This window comes from Triticum dicoccoides, chromosome 7A, assembly GCF_002162155.2.
Source record: "Triticum dicoccoides isolate Atlit2015 ecotype Zavitan chromosome 7A, WEW_v2.0, whole genome shotgun sequence".
Taxonomy (NCBI): Eukaryota; Viridiplantae; Streptophyta; class Magnoliopsida; order Poales; family Poaceae; genus Triticum; species Triticum dicoccoides.
Genome location: NC_041392.1, coordinates 409,388,101 through 409,411,409, shown reverse-complemented (window position 1 = coordinate 409,411,409; position 23,309 = coordinate 409,388,101). Strand labels below are relative to the sequence as shown.

General features: G+C 44.2%; 2 non-coding genes across 2 annotated transcripts; both read right to left on the bottom strand.

Annotated features, from left to right (window-relative positions):
* Positions 1-1,074: 1,074 nt before the first annotated feature.
* On the bottom strand, positions 1,075-1,182 carry LOC119334831. The gene has a single exon (XR_005161588.1). It is a non-coding gene; the product is annotated as a small nucleolar RNA R71 (small nucleolar RNA).
* A 4,216-nt stretch (positions 1,183-5,398) lies between these two features.
* On the bottom strand, positions 5,399-5,506 carry LOC119334830. The gene has a single exon (XR_005161587.1). It is a non-coding gene; the product is annotated as a small nucleolar RNA R71 (small nucleolar RNA).
* Between the last annotated feature and the right edge of the window lie 17,803 nt (positions 5,507-23,309).

Sequence of the window (23,309 nt, the reverse complement as noted above, 5' to 3'; positions counted from 1 at the left end):
GCGTGTATTGTCATCGGTGTGTTCCCTTTTCTACAGAAATATATTCAGATTCGTAGTCCATGTATTAGCTCAAGTTCTTGTGAGATAAATGTTTGTGATATATGCCTACTACAATTGTTTGTGTTGTGATGCAATTTTGTCCCTGTCATATTAGCTTGTTTCTTCCTCCTGTCATATGCTTGATAGTTACATATGTGTCCTTGTCATATTATTTCCCTTTGTGTTGGTGTTTTAGATTCTCAAGTATAATGAAAACACCAAAAATATATTGAGTAAAATCTGAATCTCCCTTTGCTGATTCTCGTTTTCTTTGTCAACGATCTCCGGGAACAACCTTGTTTAGTGTAGGTTTATTTTCTTGCATTTATAATCTGAATTATGTTACCTAGCTTTAGCCGAGCATCGTTGCAGTCGCCTAGTCCCTGTGGAGAACACGACACTCACAGTTTGGGCATAAAACCCCACTGTACTCACAAATGATCATTTTGGCGCCGTTGTCGGGGACTAGCGTCGAACGATTGTGTGAAGCTATAGACTAGGATTAGTATAGTTTTTGTTTAAATTTCCAGTCAAATTTATTTCTGTGCTTCCTTTACCTTTTTTCTTTTTGTTGCTTCGGCTTATTAGGATACTAACTTTCTGACTAGTGTTTACTGTTTATGAGTGTCCATCGGAAATCTGAACTAATTACAGGTTGTTCTAGAGTTACACTCGGTTAAGATGGCCTTGCTTCGTGATCTTCGGATGCCCAAAAGTCAGTGCTATATCACAGGACCGGTTTGGCCAACTATTGAGGTAGAGTACTTCGAGCTGAAACCTAGTCTTATTGCTTTGGTTCAACAATGTCAGTTTGGAGGACGGCCTACTGAGGATCCCTATGAGCACTTACACTGAGTCATGGATTATTCAGATACAGTCAAGTACCACGGAGTTCCTCAAGAAGCAATCATGTGTAGGTTGTTTACATTCTCTCTCTGTGATGATGCTTACCGATCCTTGCCATCAAGGTCATACAGTTGGATTGAGATATCACAAGCATTCTTGGATAAATATTTCCCACTACACAAGCAGTTCGTGATTCGAGATGATATCTTCAACTTTGTTTAGCGTGAAGGCGAGAGTTTGTATGATGCTTGGGAGAGGTACAAAGCCTTGTTCAGGAGATGTCCTAATCATGGGCTTGAGAGATGGTTAGAGATGTAGATATTCTATAGAGGATTGACTTCGGACACTCGCGGTTACATTGATATGGCAGCGGGTGGAGCTATTACAAACAAGACACTTGATGATGCTTTTCTGCTGATTGAGAACATAGCCTTCCACCAACTTCAGTGGTACAATGAGAAGCCCACCTCTGGCCCCGTTGCTTGCTTGCAACAAATCACTTCATCTCAGCAAGAGTCTCTTACACAAAATCTGGAACCAGTTTCTCCGTGTGACAAGATTGAGCTTTCATGTATTATCTTTGATGATGATGATGACACCATCCTAGTTGACACACACACTTCAGATCATATGGATACTCGCATTCTAGATTCAGTTTTGCATTGTGATGATTCTTGTGGGGATGAACCAGAGCTACAGTTAGTTACTTTTGATATTGAGGAGATACCTTTAGTTGATATTGATCATGTGCTGGTAGAGCCAGATATGGAAAAGTTCACCTTTGATGATGTTAGCCACATCAATTCTTTAACGCTTGAGCCTGAGATGGAAATCTTCATTGTTGATTATGATGAGGTCACTTCAGATGTCAAGGAGCAAAGCCCTACTATTTCACCTGTCGATACGAGCCCGGTGGAAGTTTCTACTACCATGCCTTCCATGGTATCTTCAGTTGAGGTAGTCATAAAACTTCTCCAAGGCCATTTCAGGTTGATGCTTGTGCACCATTTACTGCGAGTTGACCGAGTTCGAGATGACATTCCTTGGGATCCTGGTGGATTCATGGCATGGTGATGAGGAGAAGCAATGGGCACATGCGAAGAAGAGTGAAGCTGGAGCATGCACGAGGAAGCAATGGAGAAGAGCCGCAGCTTAGAGAGTGATCAAGCAAGTGCTACATGATCAAAGCCCGGTGAGCTGTTTCATGACCCCAATCTGAATATATCATCCATTGATCATGCTGAAATCATTTGATATTTGAGTTGCTTAAGCCATTTCTTAAATGATTTCCCACTGAATTTTATTTGACATATTGTGCTTGATGTGAACATGAGAACTGATGGTTGAATGCCTTGTAAACTAGTGATCTATACAATGATTGCTTTGCTGAAATTAGTGAGAACTATTAGTTTTGAGTGCTCAAATCCCTAGTACACTAGTAAACTTCGTCATTTTCTGCATTTACTATGATACACCTAGATCACCATGTTTAGATGCTGAATTTGTGCTAAGTGTGTTCCCATTGAGATCCATCACCTAACCACTATGGATTAGCATGCTATGTTCCCTGGATCGGTAGCATGTGAACTAGACATGGAGAAGTGAGGATTCCTGTTTTTGTGCTTATGCGTTGTTCATTTAAAAAAAGTAAATCTTATAATGAATAAATAAGTCTGACTACCTACAGTAGCATGTCATGTTCCCTGGATCGGTGGCATGTGAAATCAGGTTAGCTTGGGCAGTAATTAATAATAAAAATTGTAATTGTCAAACCAGGTGTATACCATGTTCTCTGGATCGGTGGTATGTTCCTTTGGGGAGACAAACAAAAAAACTAATAATTGGTCGAGCCAGGTGTATACCATGTTCTCGGGATCGGTGGTATGTTCCTTTTGTGAGACCGATGAAATATTGTCATTACTACTTTCAAATTCAATAAGTGTTTTGATCACAAGAATTACCTCCATTTCTTTTTGGTTCTCGGGATCATGCTCTCTTTAGGAACCATTTGGCACAGTCATCATTTAAACTTGTTGATCTTCTTTTATCATTGTAGAAGTTTAAAATGGCCAAGTCTACTAGGATCCTATTGCTTTGTAGCATTCTTAACCATTAATTTTCACTAGCTAAGTCTGAAGCATGCCTTGTTTGGAGATCTATTTTACCAGGACATTCTTTACTCAGCTCACTGTTCACATTCTTGCTCTTGTCATATACCTTTGCTTGAGGACAAGCAATGGTTTAAGTGTGGGGGAACTTGATAAGCACATTTCATATACATAATTTAGGCATAGAAATATACCATTTATTGAGTTCTGACCATCAATTCTTGCTATGAGATATTTAATATTTGATGATATTCATGAAAGAGCATGTTGACTAGTGACTTCTTTCTTTTGCAGAAAAGTGCGCAAAGGCACTATAATCGTCAAGATTTCTACTATGTGGATAACGAGAAGAGAGAAGGGATTGTGTGTGACGACAAGAAGTAACCAGAGGGGCTAACTATAGAAGAGAGGGGATCTACTTGGGAAGGAAGAAGATAGAAGGAGGGCAAAAGTGCAAAGTGGCAGATCTGATCGAGAGGGGTCAAAATCCATAGGGTGGCCCTCGATCCCCTTCGGGCCTGGCTACACCTCTCTCCCCCTCACGCCACCTTCTCCACCACCGGCCGCCGCCGTGACCAGGCCGGCGTGGCGGCGCGCCACCGCTCCATCACCAGCATCCACCAGCACCAATCCATCCCCACGCCGCCGCCAGCACACACCGCCCATCCATCCAGCCACCAGAGCCATCGCATCACCACCGCGCCTCCACCCCACGCTCGCGCGCTCGACTAGACAAGGTGCCTGGTGCCCCGCGCGACCATCCCCACGCTGTTGCTGCTCTTCCCACGTTCCTGATGCTGCTTTGCTTGCGTCCGATCTCTGCTACTCCTTCTCCAATCTCCTGCTACTTCTCTTCTTCTATCCCCCAAAACTGTTGCTGCTCCCCATCCTCACGTCCTTGCTGCTCCTCTTTCTTCAATCTTGCTGCTGCTTCCCCCACGCCTATGCTTCCTTTCTTCTCCTTCACTTTCTGTCGGCTACTTCTCCTTCTTCAACACATTCCGCCGAATCTCTCTCTCAACCTCCCTTTGTTGCTGCTCTCTCCTCAATCTTGCTGCTGCAATATCTCTTTCTCCCTCTCTTCTCTGAAATTTCTGTAAAATTTGAGACGTGAAGTACATGTAATATTCAGATTTGATAAGATCTTGCAACCTGATAAGTTTAGTTTCCTACTTGTATAATATGGTGCATCTTATTATGTGTTCTGACTAGTTGATTTCTAGTTGCTTTGGAAAACATTTGGTATGTTTAATTTGATCTATGAATTAGTGGTCTGCTAGCTCATATGTGAATTCACCCTGTGTCTTTTAATTCCAGTTCATGTGTGTATTGTCATCGGTGTGTTCCCTTTTCTACAGAAATATATTCAGATTCGTAGTCCATGTATTAGCTCAAGTTCTTGTGAGATAAATGTTTGTGATATATGCCTACTACAATTGTTTGTGTTGTGATGCAATTTTGTCCCTGTCATATTAGCTTGTTTCTTCCTCCTGTCATATGCTTGATAGTTACATATGTGTCCTTGTCATATTATTTCCCTTTGTGTTGGTGTTTTAGATTCTCAAGTATAATGAAAACACCAAAAATATATTGAGTAAAATCTGAATCTCCCTTTGCTGATTCTCGTTTTCTTTGTCAACGATCTCCGGGAACAACCTTGTTTAGTGTAGGTTTATTTTCTTGCATTCATAATCTGAATTATGTCACCTAGCTTTAGCCGAGCATCGTTGCAGTCGCCTAGTCCCTGTGGAGAACACGACACTCACAGTTTGGGCATAAAACCCCACTGTACTCACAAATGATCATTTTGGCACCGTTGTCGGGGACTAGCGTCGAACGATTGTGTGAAGCTATAGACTAGGATTAGTATAGTTTTTGTTTAAATTTCCAGTCAAATTTATTTCTGTGCTTCCTTTACCTTTTTTCTTTTTGTTGCTTCGGCTTATTAGGATACTAACTTTCTGACTAGTGTTTACTGTTTATGAGTGTCCATCGGAAATCTGAACTAATTACAGGTTGTTCTAGAGTTACACTCGGTTAAGATGGCCTTGCTTCATGATCTTCGGATGCCCAAAAGTCAGTGCTATATCACAGGACCGGTTTGGCCAACTATTGAGGTAGAGAACTTCGAGCTGAAACCTAGTCTTATTGCTTTGGTTCAACAATGTCAGTTTGGAGGACGGCCTACTGAGGATCCCTATGAGCACTTACACTGAGTCATGGAGTATTCAGATACAGTCAAGTACCACGGAGTTCCTCAAGATGCAATCATGTGTAGGTTGTTTACATTCTCTCTCTGTGATGATGCTCGTGTTTGGTACCGATCCTTGCCATCAAGGTCATACAGTTGGATTGAGATATCACAAGCATTCTTGGATAAATATTTCCCACTACACAAGCAGTTCGTGATTCGAGATGATATCTTCAACTTTGTTTAGCGTGAAGGCGAGAGTTTGTATGATGCTTGGGAGAGGTACAAAGCCTTGTTCAGGAGATGTCCTAATCATGGGCTTGAGAGATGGTTAGAGCTGTAGATATTCTATAGAGGATTGACTTCGGACACTCGTGGTTACATTGATATGGCAGCGGGTGGAGCTATTACAAACAAGACACTTGATGATGCTTTTCTGCTGATTGAGAACATAGCCTTCCACCAACTTCAGTGGTACAATGAGAAGCCCACCTCTGGCCCCGTTGCTTGCTTGCAACAAATCACTTCATCTCAGCAAGAATCTCTTACACAAAATCTGGAACAAGTTTCTCCGTGTGACAAGATTGAGCTTTCATGTATTATCTTTGATGATGATGATGACACCATCCTAGTTGACACACACACTTCAGATCATATGGATACTCGCATTCTAGATTCAGTTTTGCATTGTGATGATTCTTTTGGGGATGAACCAGAGCTACAGTTAGTTACTTTTGATATTGAGGAGATACCTTTAGTTGATATTGATCATGTGCTGGTAGAGCCAGATATGGAAAAGTTCACCTTTGATGATGTTAGCCACATCGATTCTTTAACGCTTGAGCCTGAGATGGAAATCTTCATTGTTGATTATGATGAGGTCACTTCAGATGTCAAGGAGCAAAGCCCTACTATTTCACCTGTCGATACGAGCCCGGTGGAAGTTTCTACTACCATGCCTTCCATGGTATCTTCAGTTGAGGTAGTCATAAAACTTCTCCAAGGCCATTTCAGGTTGATGCTTGTGCACCATTTACTGCGAGTTGACCGAGTTCGAGATGACATTCCCTGGGATCCTGGTGGATTCACGGCATGGTGATGAGGAGAAGCAATGGGCACATGCGAAGAAGAGTGAAGCTGGAGCATGCACGAGGAAGCAATGGAGAAGAGTCGCAGCTTAGAGAGTGATCAAGCAAGTTCTACATGATCAAAGCCCGGTGAGTTGTTTCATGACCCCAATCTGAATATATCATCCATTGATCATGCTGAAATCATTTGATATTTGAGTTGCTTAAGCCATTTCTTAAATGATTTCCCACTGAATTTTATTTGACATATTGTGCTTGATGTGAACATGAGAACTGATGGTTGAATGCCTTGTAAACTAGTGATCTATACAATGATTGCTTTGCTGAAATTAGTGAGAACTATTAGTTTTGAGTGCTCAAATCCCTAGTACACTAGTAAACTTCGTCATTTTCTGCATTTACTATGATACACCTAGATCACCATGTTTAGATGCTGAATTTGTGCTAAGTGTGTTCCCATTGAGAGCCATCACCTAACCACTATGGATTAGCATGCTATGTTCCCTGGATCGGTAGCATGTGAACCAGACATGGAGAAGTGAGGATTCCTGTTTTTGTGCTTATGCGTTGTTCATTTAAAAAAAAGTAAATCTTATAATGAATAAATAAGTCTGACTACCTACAGTAGCATGTCATGTTCCCTGGATCGGTGGCATGTGAAATCGGGTTAGCTTGGGCAGTAATTAATAATAAAAATTGTAATTATCAAACCAGGTGTATACCATGTTCTCTGGATCGGTGGTATGTTCCTTTGGGGAGACAAACAAAAAAACTAATAATTGGTCGAGCCAGGTGTATACCATGTTCTCGGGATCGGTGGTATGTTCCTTTTGTGAGACCGATGAAATATTGTCATTACTACTTTCAAATTCAATAAGTGTTTTGATCACAAGAATTACCTCCATTTCTTTTTGGTTCTCGGGATCATGCTCTCTTTAGGAACCATTTGGCACAGTCATCATTTAAACTTGTTGATCTTCTTTTATCATTGTAGAAGTTTAAAATGGCCAAGTCTACTAGGATCCTATTGCTTTGTAGCATTCTTAACCATTAATTTTCACTAGCTAAGTCTGAAGCATGCCTTGTTTGGAGATCTATTTTACCAGGACATTCTTTACTCAGTTCACTGTTCACATTCTTGCTCTTGTCATATACCTTTGCTTGAGGACAAGCAATGGTTTAAGTGTGGGGGAACTTGATAAGCACATTTCATATACATAATTTAGGCATAGAAATATACCATTTATTGAGTTCTGACCATCAATTCTTGCTATGAGATATTTAATATTTGATGATATTCATGAAAGAGCATGTTGACTAGTGACTTCTTTCTTTTGCAGAAAAGTGTGCAAAGGCACTATAATCGTCAAGATTTCTACTATGTGGATAACGAGAAGAGAGAAGGGATTGTGTGTGACGACAAGAAGTAACCAGAGGGGCTAACTATAGAAGAGAGGGGATCTACTTGGGAAGGAAGAAGATAGAAGGAGGGCAAAAGTGCAAAGTGGCAGATCTGATCGAGAGGGGTCAAAATCCATAGGGTGGCCCTCGATCCCCTTCGGGCCTGGCTACACCTCTCTCCCCCTCACGCCACCTTCTCCACCACCGGCCACCGCCGCGACCAGGCCGGCGTGGCGGCCCGCCACCGCTCCATCACCAGCATCCACCAGCACCAATCCATCCCCACGCCGCCGCCGGCACACACCGCCCATCCATCCAGCCACCAGAGCCATCGCATCACCACCGCGCCTCCACCCCACGCTCGCGCGCTCGACCAGACAAGGTGCCTGGTGCCCCGCGCGACCATCCCCACGCTGTTGCTGCTCTTCCCACGTTCCTGATGCTGCTTTGCTTGCGTCCGATCTCTGCTGCTCCTTCTCCAATCTCCTGCTACTTCTCTTCTTCTATCCCCCAAAACTGTTGCTGCTCCCCATCCTCACGTCCTTGCTGCTCCTCTTTCTTCAATCTTGCTACTGCTTCCCCCACGCCTATGCTTCCTTTCTTCTCCTTCACTTTCTGTCGGCTACTTCTCCTTCTTCAACACATTCCGCTGAATCTCTCTCTCAACCTCCCTTTGTTTCTGCTCTCTCCTCAATCTTGCTGCTGCTATATCTCTTTCTCCCTCTCTTCTCTGAAATTTCTGTAAAATTTGAGACGTGAAGTACATGTAATATTCAGATTTGATAAGATCTTGCAACCTGATAAGTTTAGTTTTGTACTTGTATAATATGGTGCATCTTATTATGTGTTCGGACTAGTTGATTTCTAGTTGCTTTGGAAAACATTTGGTATGTTTAATTTGATCTATGAATTAGTGGTTTGCTAGCTCATATGTGAATTCACCCTGTGTCTTTTAATTCCAGTTCATGTGTGTATTGTCATCGGTGTGTTCCCTTTTCTACAGAAATATATTCAGATTCGTAGTCCATGTATTAGCTCAAGTTCTTGTGAGATAAATGTTTGTGATATATGGCTACTACAATTGTTTGTGTTGTGATGCAATTTTGTCCCTGTCATATTAGCTTGTTTCTTCCTCCTGTCATATGCTTGATAGTTACATATGTGTCCTTGTCATATTATTTCCCTTTGTGTTAGTGTTTTAGATTCTCAAGTATAATGAAAATACCAAAAATATATTGAGTAAAATCTGAATCTCCCTTTGCAGATTGTCGCTTTCTTTGTCAACGATCTCCGGGAACAACCTTCTTTAGTGTAGGTTTATTTTCTTGCATTCATAATATGAATTCTGTCACCTAGCTTTAGCCGAGCATCTTAGCAGTCGCCTAGTCCCTGTGGAGAACACGACACTCACAGTTTGGGCGTAAAACCCCACTGTACTCACAAATGATCACCATCTCACACGAGTCCTTATGGACGGCAGCAATAGTCTTAATCTGATATATCAGAACATAGTCTGCGAAATGGGGATAGACCCGACAAAAATCAGCCACAGTAATACTACCTTCAAGGGAGTAATACCAGGCCCAGAGGCCCGCTGCACGGGCTCTCTATTACTAGAGGTTGTATTCGGTTCTCCCGACAACTTCCGAAGCGAAAAATTAACCTTCGACATCGCTCCATTCCGAAGCGGCTATCAAGCACTACTCGGAAGAGCGGCTTTCGCTCGTTTTAATGTAGTATAGCATTATGCTTCTCTCAAGCTTAAGATGCCCGGTCCACGTGGCACCATCACGGTTAGTGGAAATATTGACCGTTCTCTACGCGCGGAAGAACGTGCGGCGGCTTTAACAGCCGAGCACTAGATGGCCTCACCCACCAGAATAAATGACAGGTCGTCAAGACCACGGACACGGTTAGACGAGTCCGATGCATCACTAGATATACCTGAGATTTGTTTGATGGTTAAAGCCTCATAGACGGTACCAGGGGCTTCCCGTGTGTAATCAGGGCTAGTTCGGCTCAACTTGACTTATCTTGAATTTTAATGGTTTATCGAGAATAACCAAATTTTTTGGCACGGCAACTTTCACCTAAGTTCTTCTCTTTTACAGATGACAATCGTGCTACATCTGTCCAGGACACGGCACAACGAAAACACATGCGCAGACGTGCAGCAGGGACCCGCTCAAAGGTTTCTTTTTAGATTAAGACCCTGCGTAAACCTTTTTTACTGTCTCTTGTTGTTCGCATCCTCCGGATACTCAATACAACCGAGAAGGATGCTGACGTTATTGGCATTTCGCCACATCAGAATATTGCACGTACCTGGACACTTGGGGTTTATTATTAAGGGCATTGTTCTGCCCGGCATATGTTATAAAGACCGAATACCTTAGGGAGTGTTCGGCGTCGCGAGTTTGGCCTTATATGCATCAGCTTCGAATCATGTCTTTGGTTAAATGTTGGGTTTGCCCGGCTCCCGTGTTTTGCTGCCTTACGTTCTGCTCCATCGGCTAAGGCGGCACCGAGAGAACTACTGCGATTGTGGTCTGGTTCATCCGAATGAGCACCTCAGTAGAGAAAGCTGAAAACTGACTGTAATGATAAAGCGCGAGACTAGTCAACCACTCGATGACCTAGCGGAATCTTTGGGATTCCTACCCATTAACGAAGGGCCGTTTCCCGGTCATGTACGTACGCACACCGTATTCGGACGAGCGTGGAGGTACCAGGGGCTATATATTAGTCCCGCCGTCAAACTCCTATGGCTAAGTGAAAGTGTTAAAGCAATATAGTCTGATTGCCTCGTTCGCTGCGCTACCACCTCCTTAATGGACCAAGACATTGGATCAAGTGTGAATACGTGTATTTTGCGAACACCCCCGCATTATATGCGTGGGGGCTGAAGCCGACGACTGCAAACTTTCAAGTTATATACATATATACATAAACGGCCGCACAGGAGGCATCATAATACTTTCAAGCAAAAGTATAAACACATCCTTCATAATTCAATAAAACATTGTTTTACAATGGGAATACATGTCACTAGAACATAATATTCTTCGAGCACTGAGCCTCTATCGAACGAGCGCCTTCAAGGACTTCTTCAAAGTAGTGCTCGGCAGATACTCGGCCTACGGCCGAACTCTGGGTTACAATAGCGGTGGCCTTCATCTCTGTCCAGTATGTCTTGACACGGGCAAGTGCCATACGCGCACCCTCTATGCACGCCGACCTCTTCATAGCGTCAATGTGCGGCACAACACCAAGGAACTGTTGCACTAAACTATAATAACTATTCGGCCTTGGCCCTTCCAGCCACAGATGATCCACAACAGACCTCATGGCAAGCCCGGACAACCTATGGAGCTCGGCCCATTCGGCCATGCGCTCATTCAGCAACAGCAGATGCACTGGAACATGGAACTGTGACCAGAACAGCTTTTCCACTTCACGATCTTCTTGATCCTTGAAGTACTCGGCCGCATCAGCAGCACTTGCTGCCAAATCCATGTACGCGTCTGCATACTTTGGATCTCCGAACTTTGTCCGCAACAAAAAGGGCTTCCCAGTCGTGATATCTCCAGCTTGACGTAGCTCCTCCTTCGCCGCCGTAATTTTAGAACGGGCTTCTTTGGCTGCTACCATGGCCTTCTCCAGGTCCGTCGCCTTCACTCGGCTTTCTTTTTCAAGAAGCTGGTAACGGTCGGCGGCATCTTTCAACTCAACGGCCATCTTGGCTATTTTTTCTTTGCTTTGGCAATGCGCATCCTGTTCGGCTCTCACCTCTTCGACCGCCCTTAGAGTGGCCACATCACTATTCCTGGCTTGTTCCTTGGCTCGGGCATGTTCCGCCCAAAGGGTCTCCATGGTGGCAGCTCCATCTGCAGTCACAACATATTAAAGATACTAGCATCATGCTCCTCTTACTATCTGTTGATCACCAGAGAAATCACATACCCTGTGCCTCGTCGAGCCGCTTGTTGACAAGCACGATGCTGGCATCTGCCGCATCAAGTTGCCGCTTCAGCTCAGCAACCTCACCAGTCCGGCTAGCCACCGGACCTTCCGCCACCTGCATATGAAGGCGGCCTGATTATTCCTGGGACTATGATCCTCTGTTTGCCGCCATTCTCGATAGCAACCAGAGTCTCAGGGGCTACTATCTGCATAGGGCACACCTAACGTGTGTGGTACCATCAAAAACATACACTATTTCACGTACCTCAAAGCCATTCAGCAGACTCATAAAGCTTCATGCAATCCGCTTTCGGCAGATGAAATCCTCTTAATTACCGTACCCATTAGTGTACGATGCGCTTTTGAGATGGCCGCTTGCTCCAGAAGATCCTTCAGTGCGCCCGATCGCACACCGGACGGTTTTGGACTCTTTTTGTTGCTCTCTTTAGGAGCTGAATACTGAGGACTTCGGTAGGCCGAAGGATTACCCTCTGGCCTTGGCGGATCAGGAGAAACCCTCCGCGACGACACTTCAGGGTCACCCGCCTCATGAGGCGGGGTGGCATGGGGAGGTGTTTCGCTCTCCATCATCTCCGGAAGAAGGTCTCCCGAAGACGAACTCTGTCGAGAAGGGCTACGATCCGAACTACAAGATATATGCTTCGGTTATTGTCTTTAGAAGTAATGTAGGATATTTTTACTATCAGGTACTTTTTGTTTACTTACAGCTCGGTAGAGGGCTGATCCCCTTGTGGGAACTGTGCGTCAACAGGACCCTCTGGCGAAGATTGCTTCCCCCGTTTGGAGACCTTTGTTTCCGGGTCTTCAAAGGTGGTCCTCTTCCTTCCTTGGGGAGAAGGAATTTCAGATTCTTCTCCCTGGTTGTCCTCCTTCGCGGAGGTGCTAATTCCCCCGGTTTGGATGAATGATGAGTGAGGCCTGCTTTGAGCCTCTTTATTCCCCCCCTTTATCTTCCCCTGAGGGCGCCTAATAAGGCGCTGGCTCGAGCATTCTGGCCAGTACTGGATTTACTGAGCCTTTGGGAAGGGGGGTCGAACACCTGATCATCTTCGCCTTTGTTACCCAGTCCTGGTCAAAGAGTGACTTTTCAGAATGATGTTTTGATAAATAAAAAGACAAGCGTGTTTGGCAACGGGATTACTTACTTGATATCTGGGCGATTACAGCTCAGACCCGCATCCTCTGTGATGTCCGGACACTTTATTTATGGTCTGAAGAACAATTTGTACATCTCTTCGAGCGTCATGCCGAGGAAGTGCTGAATAGTTCGCGGTCCTTCCGGGTTGAATTCCCACATGCGGAGGGGTCGACATTTGCAAGGCGGGACTCGACGAACTAGCATGACTTGCATTACCGTAACCAGGTTGATATCTCTCTCGAGGAGATCTCAGATGCGACTCTGCAATATCGGCACATCATTTACTGGCCCCCAGTTCAGCCCCTTGTTGATCCATGACGTCAGTTGTGGTGGGGGGCCCGAGAGGCTACCCACTTGGCACTCCGGGGAGCTGTGATATAAAACCACTCCGGCTGCCATAAAGTGGACACCTCTGGGAAGGAACCCTCTGGCCATGGAACATCAGCGCTTCTGTTTATTATGGCACCTCCGCACTCTGCGTGTCGCCCCTCGATCATCTTAGGCTTCACATTGAAGGTCTTGAGCCACAGGCCGAAGTGTGGGGTAATGCGGAGGAAGGCCTCACACACGACGATGAACGACGAGATGTGAAGGAGGGAATCCGGGGCCAGGTCATGGAAATCCAGCCCATAATAGAACATGAGCCCCCTAACAAAGGGATCCAGAGGGAGGCCTAGCCCTCGGAGGAACTGAGAGATGAATACAACGCTCTCGTCGGGTTCGGGAGTGGGAATGACCTGCCCTCGAGCAGGTAGCCTGTGCCAGATTTCGCCGGTCAAATACCTGGCCTCTCTTAGCTTCTTGATGTCTTCCTCTATGACAGAGGAAGGCATCCACCGACCTTGAAGGTTGGATCCGGACATGGTTGAAGGTCTGAAGCGCCTGACCTGAGCCTTGGGTGTTGGAACTCGAGGCGGGGGAAGGATTCAATTGAGCACGAGAGGGAAAAAAGGATAGGCCTTGGCCTCTTTATAAAGAGGGTGAATATCAAGCGTTCTCCTCGTGGCCGTTTGGGACTTGCCTAAAATCGAGGAGTCATACCAATGGGCACGATTGGGTTACCCATGTCCGTATTGATGAGAATCCTGTAATAAGGGGGACACGATCTCTGCTTCGACAAGACGTGTCTAGAAAACCACCTCGCGATACGTGCGGTGCTGGTTGAGAAAAATGGTTCGAATAATGACCGGGCCATAGCATAATGTCATGTTGCTAAACGTGTCAGCAGGTTAGATTTGTGGAAATATTCTCTCTATGGTGGTATGTGGAACTTGTTTTGCAGAGTCGGACACTATCCTTGTGTTCAATATCTTCTATGGAGTATTCGGAGGGGGAACCCGCCTTGCAATGCCCAAGACAAATCTGCACGCCAGACTCATCGTCATTGAAGCCTGGTTCAGGGGCTACTGAGGGAGTCCTGGATTAGGGGGTCTCCGGACAGCCGGACTATATCCTTTGGCCGGACTATTGGATTATGAAGATACAAGATTGAAGACTTCGTCCCATGTCCGGATGGGACTCTCCTTGGCGTGGAAGGCAAGCTTGGCAATACGGATATGTAGATCTCCTCCCTTGTAACTGACTCTGTGTAACCCTAGCCCCCTCCGATGTCTATATAAACCGGAGGGTTTAGTCCATAGGACAACAACAATCATACCATAGGCTAGCTTCTAGGGTTTAGCCTCTATGATCTCGTGGTAGATCAACTCTTGTAATACTCATATAATCAAAATCAAGCAGGACGTAGGGTATTACCTCCATCGAGAGGGCACGAATCTGGGTAAACATCGTGTCCCCCGCCTCCTGTTACCATCCGCCTTAGAAGCACACTTCGGGACCCCCTACCCGAGATCCGCCGGTTTTGACACAGATATCTTTCGGAAGTTTATACCCTACAGGGGTCTCCCAACTTAGCCCATCACAAGCTCTCATGGTCAACGAAGGATATTCCTTCTCCCGGAAAGACCCGATCAGTCTCGGAATCCCGGTTACAAGACATTTCGACAATGGTAAAACAAGACCAGCAAAGCCGCCCGATGTGCCGACAATCCCGATAGGAATCACACGTATCTCGTTCGCAGGGCACACTGGATGAGCACTCCGTACAACTAAAATCATCCCTCAAGTTTCCCCGAGGTGGCGCTGCAAAGGACTCTAGTTCAGACCAAGACTTAGAGAAGCACTGGCCCGGGGGTTAAAATAAAGATGACCCTTGGGTTGGCCGACCCAAGGGAAAGGTATAGGCTGTTAGGAAAATGTAAAACTAAGGTTGGGCCTTGCTGGAGGAGTTTTATTCAAAGCAAACTGTCAAGGGGTTCCCATAACACCCAACTGCGTAAGGAACACAAAATCAAGGAACATAACACCAGTATGACGGAAACTAAGGCGGGAAGAGTGGAACAAAACACCAGGTATAAGGCCGAGCCTTCCACCCTTTACCAAGTATATAGATGCATTAATTAAATAAGATATATTGTGATATCCCAACATATCCATGTTCTAACATGGAACAAACTTCAACTTCACCTGCAACTAGCAACGCTATAAGAGGGGCTGAGCAAAAGCGGTAACTTAGCCAAACAACGGTTTGCTAGGAAGATGGGTTAGAGGCTTGACATGGCAATATGGGAGGCATAATATAACAACTGGTACGTAGCGCGACATAGTGATAGAACATTTAACTAGCAAGCAAAGATAGAAGTGATTTTGAGAGTATGGTCATCTTGCATGAGATCCCGCAAGGAAGAAGAATGAGACCATGAAGAAGACAAATGGACGTAGTCGAACGGATCGTCACAACTCCGGAACGAAACCGAAGCTAACGAGAGAAGCAACCGGAAAGAAGCAAACAACATAGTAAACAACCGTCACATGAGCATGGCATGATGTGCAAACAAGTATGATGCATGTCCAGTTTAAAGAGGCATGGCATGGCAAAGTGCAACAAACAATACTACAAATTAAGTGGAGCTCAATATGCAATGAGTTGCATATCGATGAAACACCACATTCATTTATTTCGTTCTCTCCCGGTTATGTACCCAACAAAATTAAATGTTGCTAAACATGGCAAGAGGTGAAGCATAATAAAACTACCTATCTAGGTAAGTTTAAATGAGGCCGTAACAACAAGCAACAAGTCTGGAAAAATCCTCATGTGCATATTTTAAAGTTGGTACTATTCTGCCCTATACTTAATTTTAGAGTTGTTAAACATGCAAAGTAATGCCACCATGTTAAACTATGCATTTTTCTACCCCATCTACGTATAAAGTTTATTTAAAATGGAGCTACGGTTATTTAGTTACGATATAAAACATTTTAGCATGGCATCTGAGCAAATTTAATCAAACAACATTTTGAACATTTTGAACATGCATGAAACTTGGAAATTATTAATCTACACAAAATTCGAAGAACTTTACATATATAATTCATTTACAAATGATGCATGGTCTATGAATTATTAAATGTATGAACATGAGGGACTTTACTGTAAAACGGTAAAACCTGGGATAAAAGCTAAATTCGCCCAGGGAAAAAAACATGCGTTGGGCCGAAACTGCTGGCTGGCCCAACAGGAGGGAAAAACAGAGGGGCTCTGGGGTGGCCTCACCATGGGTCTCAGCCCGGCTTGGCAGAGGAGGCCAGCGGTGCTGGGCCTTGCGCGGCACAGGGGAGCTGCTGGGCCGGCTCGCGCAGGGGGAAAACGGGATGACGAGGAGGGGCACGGTCAACGCGAGGCAGGGGCGCGTCGTCCTCCATGTAGAAAGAAGCAGAGGAAGCAAGCGGGCGACGCAACAGAGGGACTTGGCGGGGCGGCGGAGAGGCGCAAAGGCTCGATGCGGGACGGCGGCGCGGGGACTGCAGGGCTCCAGCGAAAGAGTCTTGAGGCGCAGGAGCTTGCGGCTCGACGCTCCTCCTCCAGCTCGAACCAGACGAAGCAGAGGCGGCTGGCTGAGGGATGCAGGGCACGGCAGCGCAGGCGCGAAGACGGACTGGTCACGGGTGTTCCTCCTCCATGTTCGAAAGAAGCAGAGGCAGGGCATGGCCTTGCCATTGGAACTTGGAGGTCGAAGTAGGGGAGGCGCTCATGGCGCGGCATGAGACTTGGCGGGGGGGTTCCAGCGACAAGGAGCACAGGGAGAGCTGCATGGTGCAGGAGATGGATCCGACGTGGCTCACCGGATCTGGCAGGGGAGGAGCTCGTGAGGGCATCATGGCGCCGGTGTGCTCCTGCAAGGTGCGGAGGCCATGGCTCGTTAGAGAGAGAGCCGAGACAGGATAAAACAAAGGGAAGAAAGAGAGGGCGCGAGGTGGGAGTTGATGACCCGCAAGTATAGGGGATCTATCATAGTCCTTTCGATAAGTAGGAGTGTCGAACCCAACGAGGAGCAGAAGGAAATGATAAGCAGTTTTCAGCAAGGTATTCTATGCAAGCACTGAAATTATCGGTAACAGATAGTTTTGTGATAAGGTAATTGGTAACGAGTAGCAAATAATAAAAGTAAATAAGGTCCAGAAAGATGGCCCAATCCTTTTTGTAGCAAAGGACAAGCCTGGACAAACTCTTATATGAAGCAAAGCGCTCCCGAGGACACATGGGAATTATTGTCAAGCTAGTTTTCATCACGATCATATGATTCGCGTTCGGTACTTTGATCATCTGATATGTGGGTGGACCGGTGCTTGGCTATTGTCCTTACTTGGACAAGCATCCCACTTATGATTAACCCCTATTGCAAGCATCCGCAACTACAACATAAGTATTAAGGTAAACCTAACCATAGCATGAAACATATGGATCCAAATCGGCCCCTTACGAAGCAACTCATAAACTAGGGTTTAAGCTTCCATCACTCTAGCAACCCATCATCTACTTATTACTTCCCAATGCCTCCCTCTAGGCCCAAACAATGCTGAAGTGTCATGTAGTCGACGTTCACATGACACCACTAGAGGGATGACAACATACATCTCATCAAAATATCGAATGAATACCAAATTCACATGACTACTAATAGCAAGACTTCTCCCATGTCCTCAGGACAAAACATAACTACTCACAAAGCATATTCATGTTCATAATCAGAGGGGTATTAATATGCATAATGGATCTGAACATATGATCTTCCACCAAGTAAACCAACTAGCATCAACTACAAGGAGTAATCAACACTACTAGCAACCCACAGGTTCCAATCTGGGGTTTGGATACAAAGATTTGATACAAGAGATGAATAGGGTTGAGATGAGATGGTGCTGGTGAAGATGTTGATGGAGATTGACCCCCTACCGATGAGAGGATCGTTGGTGATGACGATGGTGATGAGTTCCCCCTCCCGGAGGGAAGTTTCCCCGGTAGAACAGCTCCGCCAGAGCCCTAGATTGGTTCCGCCAAGGTTCCGCCTAGTGGCGGCGGAGTCTCGTCCCGAAAGCTTCCTTATGATTTTTTTTCTTGACGAAAGACTCCATATAGCAGAAGATGGGCATCGGAGGGCCACCAGGGGGCCCACGAGGCAGGGGGCGCGCCCCCCACCATCGTGGCCAGGGTGTGCCCCCCTCTGGAACTTCTTGTGCTTAGTATTTTTATATATTCTGGAAATAGCTTCCGTGAAGTTTCAGGACTTTTGGAGCTGTGCAAAATAGGTATCTAATATTTGCTCCTTTTCCAGCCCAGAATCCCAGCTGCCGGCATTCTCCCTCTTCATGTAAACCTTGTAAAATAAGAGAGAATGGGCATAAGTATTGTGAAATAATGTGTAATAACAGCCCATAATGCAATAAATATCTATATAAAAGCATGATTTTTGTGAAATAATGTGTAATGGTTTTACTAGCATATTTCAAATGCTTCTACGCAATCGTCATCAAAGACAAAAGGAATATCCTTTTGTAATAGATTAGTCAGAGGCCGAGAAATTTTTGAGAAGTCTTTAATGAACCTCCTATAAAAACCGGCGTGACCAAGGAAGCTTCTTATACCTTTAATGTCCTTGGGACACGGCATCTTTTCAATAGCATCAACTTTAGCTTTGTCAACTTCTATACCTCTTTCAGAAATTTTATGCCGCAAGTCAATACCTTCATTAACCACAAAGTGGCACTTCTGCCAATTCAAGACAATATTAGTTTCTTCACATCTCTACAAAACTCGATCAAGGTTTCTTAAGCAATCATCAAAAGAGGATCCATAAACGGAGAAATCGTCCATGAAAACCTCACATATATTTTCACAAAAGTCAGAGAATATAGCCATCATGCATCTTTGAAAGGTAGCAGGTGCATTACATAAACCAAAAGGCATACGTCTATAAGCAAAAGTACTGAAAGGGCAAGTAAAAGTGGTCTTTGATTGATCATCAGCTGACACGGGTATTTGAGAGAAGCCAGAGTAACCATCTAGAAAACAAAAATGTGTATGTTTGGATAATATTTCTAGCATTTGATCAATGAAGGGCAAAGGGTAATGATCTTTTTTAGTAGCCTTATTTAATTTGCGGAAATCAATTACCATCCAATAACCTATAATAATTATTTGCGGGATCAATTCATCTTTATCATTAGGAACAACAGTAATACCTACCTTCTTAGGGACACAATGAACATGACTTACCCACTAACTATTAGCAACGGGATAAACTATACCTGTCTCAAGGAGCTTTAATATTTCTTTTCTTACCACTTCTTTCATCTTAGGATTCAGCCGTCGTTGATGATCAATAACTGGTTTGGCATCTTCCTCCAAATTTATTTTGTGTTGACATTGAGTGGGACTAATGCCCTTAAGATCATCAAGAGTATATCCAATAGCAGCACGGTGCTTCTTCAGAGTTTTCAATAATCTCTCTTCCTCCTTCTCTGAAAGGTTAGCACTAATAATAACATGATATATTTTCTTTTCATCAAGATAAGCATATTTAAGAGTATTAGGTAATGGTTTGAGCTCAAACACGGGATCACCCTTGGGTGGAGGAGGATCCCCTGGGATTTCAACAGGCAAATTCTGTTTTTGAATAGGTCCATGTTTAAAGAATACTTCATCTATTTCCCTTCTTTCATTCATGAACATATCATTTTCATGGTCTAGCAAATATTGTTCTAATGGATCAGTAGGAGGCACTGCAATAGAAGCAAGACCAATAATTTCATCTTTACTAGGCAATTCTTTATCATGGGGTTGTCTACGAAATTTAGCAAAATTAAACTCATGAGACATATCCCCTAAAACAACAGAAACAATATCCTTATTGCAGTCTATCTTAGCATTGACATTATTTAAGAAGGGTCTACCAATGATAATAGGGCAAAAGCTATCTTGTGGGGAACCAAGAACAAGAAAATCAGCAGGATATTTAACCTTTCCACACAAGACTTCAACGTCTCTAACAATCCCAACGGGTGAAATAGTATCTCTATTAGCAAGCTTAATGGTAACATCAATACCTTCTATCTCAACTGGTGCAATATCATGCATAATTTCTTTGTATAAGGAAATAGGTATTGCACTAGCACTAGCACCCATATCACACAAGCCATGATAACAATGATCTCCTATTTTAACAGAAATAATGGGCATGCCTACAGCAGGTCTATGTTTATATTTAGCATCAGGTCTAGCAATTCTAGCAGTCTCATCACAGAAGTAAATAACATGCCCATCAATATTATCGACCAAGAGATATTTAACCATAGCAACATTAGGTTTAACTTTAACTTGCTCAGGTGGTTTAGGTGTCTTAATATTACTTTTGTTGACTATAGTTGAAACTTTAGCATGATTGTTTATTCTAATAGGGAAAGGTGGTTTCTCAACATAAGCAGTAGGTACAAGAGGATCATTATAAGTGATAGTCTTTTCTTCAACTTTAATAGGTGCAACTACTTTTACTTCAATGGGAGGATTATATTTAAACCACTTCTCCTTAGGGAGATCAACATGAGTAGCAAAGGATTCATAGAAAGAAGCTACTATCTCAAAGTCAAGTCCATGTTTAGTGCTAAATTTATGGAAAACATCAGTATCCATAAAAGATTTAACACAATCAAACTTAGGTGTTATACCTGACTCCTTACCTTTGTCGAGATCCCAATCTTTAGAGTTGCGTTTAATTCTCTCCAATAAATTCCATTTGTATTCAATAGTCTTCATCATAAAGGAACCAGTACAAGAAGTATCGAGCATGGAGCGATTGTTGTCAGAAAGCCGAGCATAAAATTTTTGAATAATCATTTATCTTGAGAGCTCATGATTGGGGCATGAATATAACATTGACTTAAGCCTCCCCCAAGCTTGAGCGATGCTTTCTCCTTCGCGAGGCCAAAATATATATATAATTACGATCATGATGAACAAGATGCATAGGATAAAACTTCTGATGGAATTCCAATTTCAACCGTTTGTAGTCCCATGATCCCATATCATCACATAGCCTATACCATGTCAATGCATCTCCCTTCAAAGATAAAGGGAAGACCTTCTTCTTGATAACATCTTCAGGCATACCTGCAAGCCTAAATAATCCACAAACTTCATCCACATAGATTAAGTGTAAGTAGGGATGCAATGTTCCATCTCCTGCAAAAGGATTAGCTAGCAGTTTCTCTATCATACCCGAGGGAACTTCGAAGTAAACATTTTCATTTTCAGTAGGTTCAGTAGGTTGAGGAGAAACTCTTTTCTCTACTGGTCGAGGTGAAGATACCCCGAACAAGCCCCTCAAAGAATTACTTTCCATAGTAACAAGTGAGAGCAAATTTCAGCACACTATATAAATTTTCCTTACCAAATTCCACCTACCAAAGGCGCTTCACTCCCCGGCAATGGCGCCAGAAAAGAGTCTTGATGACCCACAAGTATAGGGGATCTATCGTAGTCCTTTATATAAGTAAGAGTGTCGAATCCAACGAGGAGCAGAAGGAAATGATAAGCGGTTTTCAGCAAGGTATTCTCTGCAAGCACTGAAATTATCGGTAACAGATAGTTTTGTGATAAGGTAATTGGTAACGAGTAGCAAGTAATAAAAGTAAATAAGGTGCAGCAAGATGGCCCAATCCTTTTTGTAGCAAAGGACAAGCCTGGACAAACTCTTATATGAAGGAAAGTGCTCCCGAGGACACATGGGAATTATCGTCAAGCTAGTTTTCATCATGATCATATGATTCGCGTTTGGTACTTTGATAATCTGATATGTGGGAGGACCGATACTTGGGTGTTATCCTTACTTGGACAACCATCCCACTTATGATTAACCCCTATTGCAAGCATCCGCAGCTACAACATAAGTATTAAGGTAAACCTAACCATAGCATGAAACATATGGATCCAAATCAGCCCCTTACGAAGCAACGCATAAACTAGGGTTTAAGCTTCTGTCACTCTAGCAACCCACCATCTACTTATTACTTCCCAATGCCTCCCTCTAGGCCCAAACAATGGTGAAGTGTCATGTAGTCGATGTTCCCATGACACCACTAGAGGGATGACAACATACATCTCATCAAAATATCGAACGAATACCAAATTCACATGAGTACTAATAGCAAGACTTCTCCTATGTCCTCAGGAACAAACGTAACTACTCACAAAGCGTATTCGTGTTCATAATCAGAGGGGTATTAATATGCATAATGGATCTGAACATATGATCTTCCACCAAGTAAACCAACTAGCATCAACTACAAGGAGTAATCAACACTACTAGCAACCCGCAGGTACCAATATGTGGTTTGGATACAAAGATTGGATACAAGAGGTGAACTAGGGTTTGAGATGAGATGGTGCTGGTGAAAATGTTGATGGAGATTGACCCCCTCCCGATGAGAGGATCGTTGGTGATGATTTCCCCCTCCCGGAGGGAAGTTTCCCCGGCAGAACAGCTCTGCCGGAGCCCTAGATTGGTTCCGCCAAGGTTCCGCCTCGTGGCGGCGGAGTCTCGTCCCCAAAGATTTCTTATGATTTTTTTCTCGACGAAAGACTCCATATATCAGAAGATGGGCATCGGAGGGCCACCAGGGGGCCCACGAGGCAGGGGGTGCACCCAAGGGGTAGGCCCCCCCCACCCTCGTGGCCAGGGTGTGCCCCCCGGTACTTCTTGCACTCAGTATTTTTTATATATTCTGGAAATAGCTTCCGTGAAGTTTCAGGACTTTTGGAGCTGTGCAGAATAGGTCTCTAAGAGTTGCTCCTTTTCCAACCCAGAATCCCAGCTGCCGGCATTCTCCCTCTTCATGTAAACCTTGTAAAAAAAGAGAGAATAGGCATAAGTATTGTGACATAATGTGTAATAACAGCCCATAATGCAATAAATATCGATATAAAAGCATGATGCAAAATGGACGTATCAGGAGTCCGGCCTGGTGGCGGTGCTCGTCTCCGGCGAGCTGGCAGGTGACGCGCGGGACGATGGAGGAGGGGATGCTGGTGAAGGAGATCGGAGGAGGGGATGCTGGTTGGTTCAGTTTGGAAAATGAGGAGAGGGGCTAGGTGGATCGGGGTGGATCTCGAGGTGGGA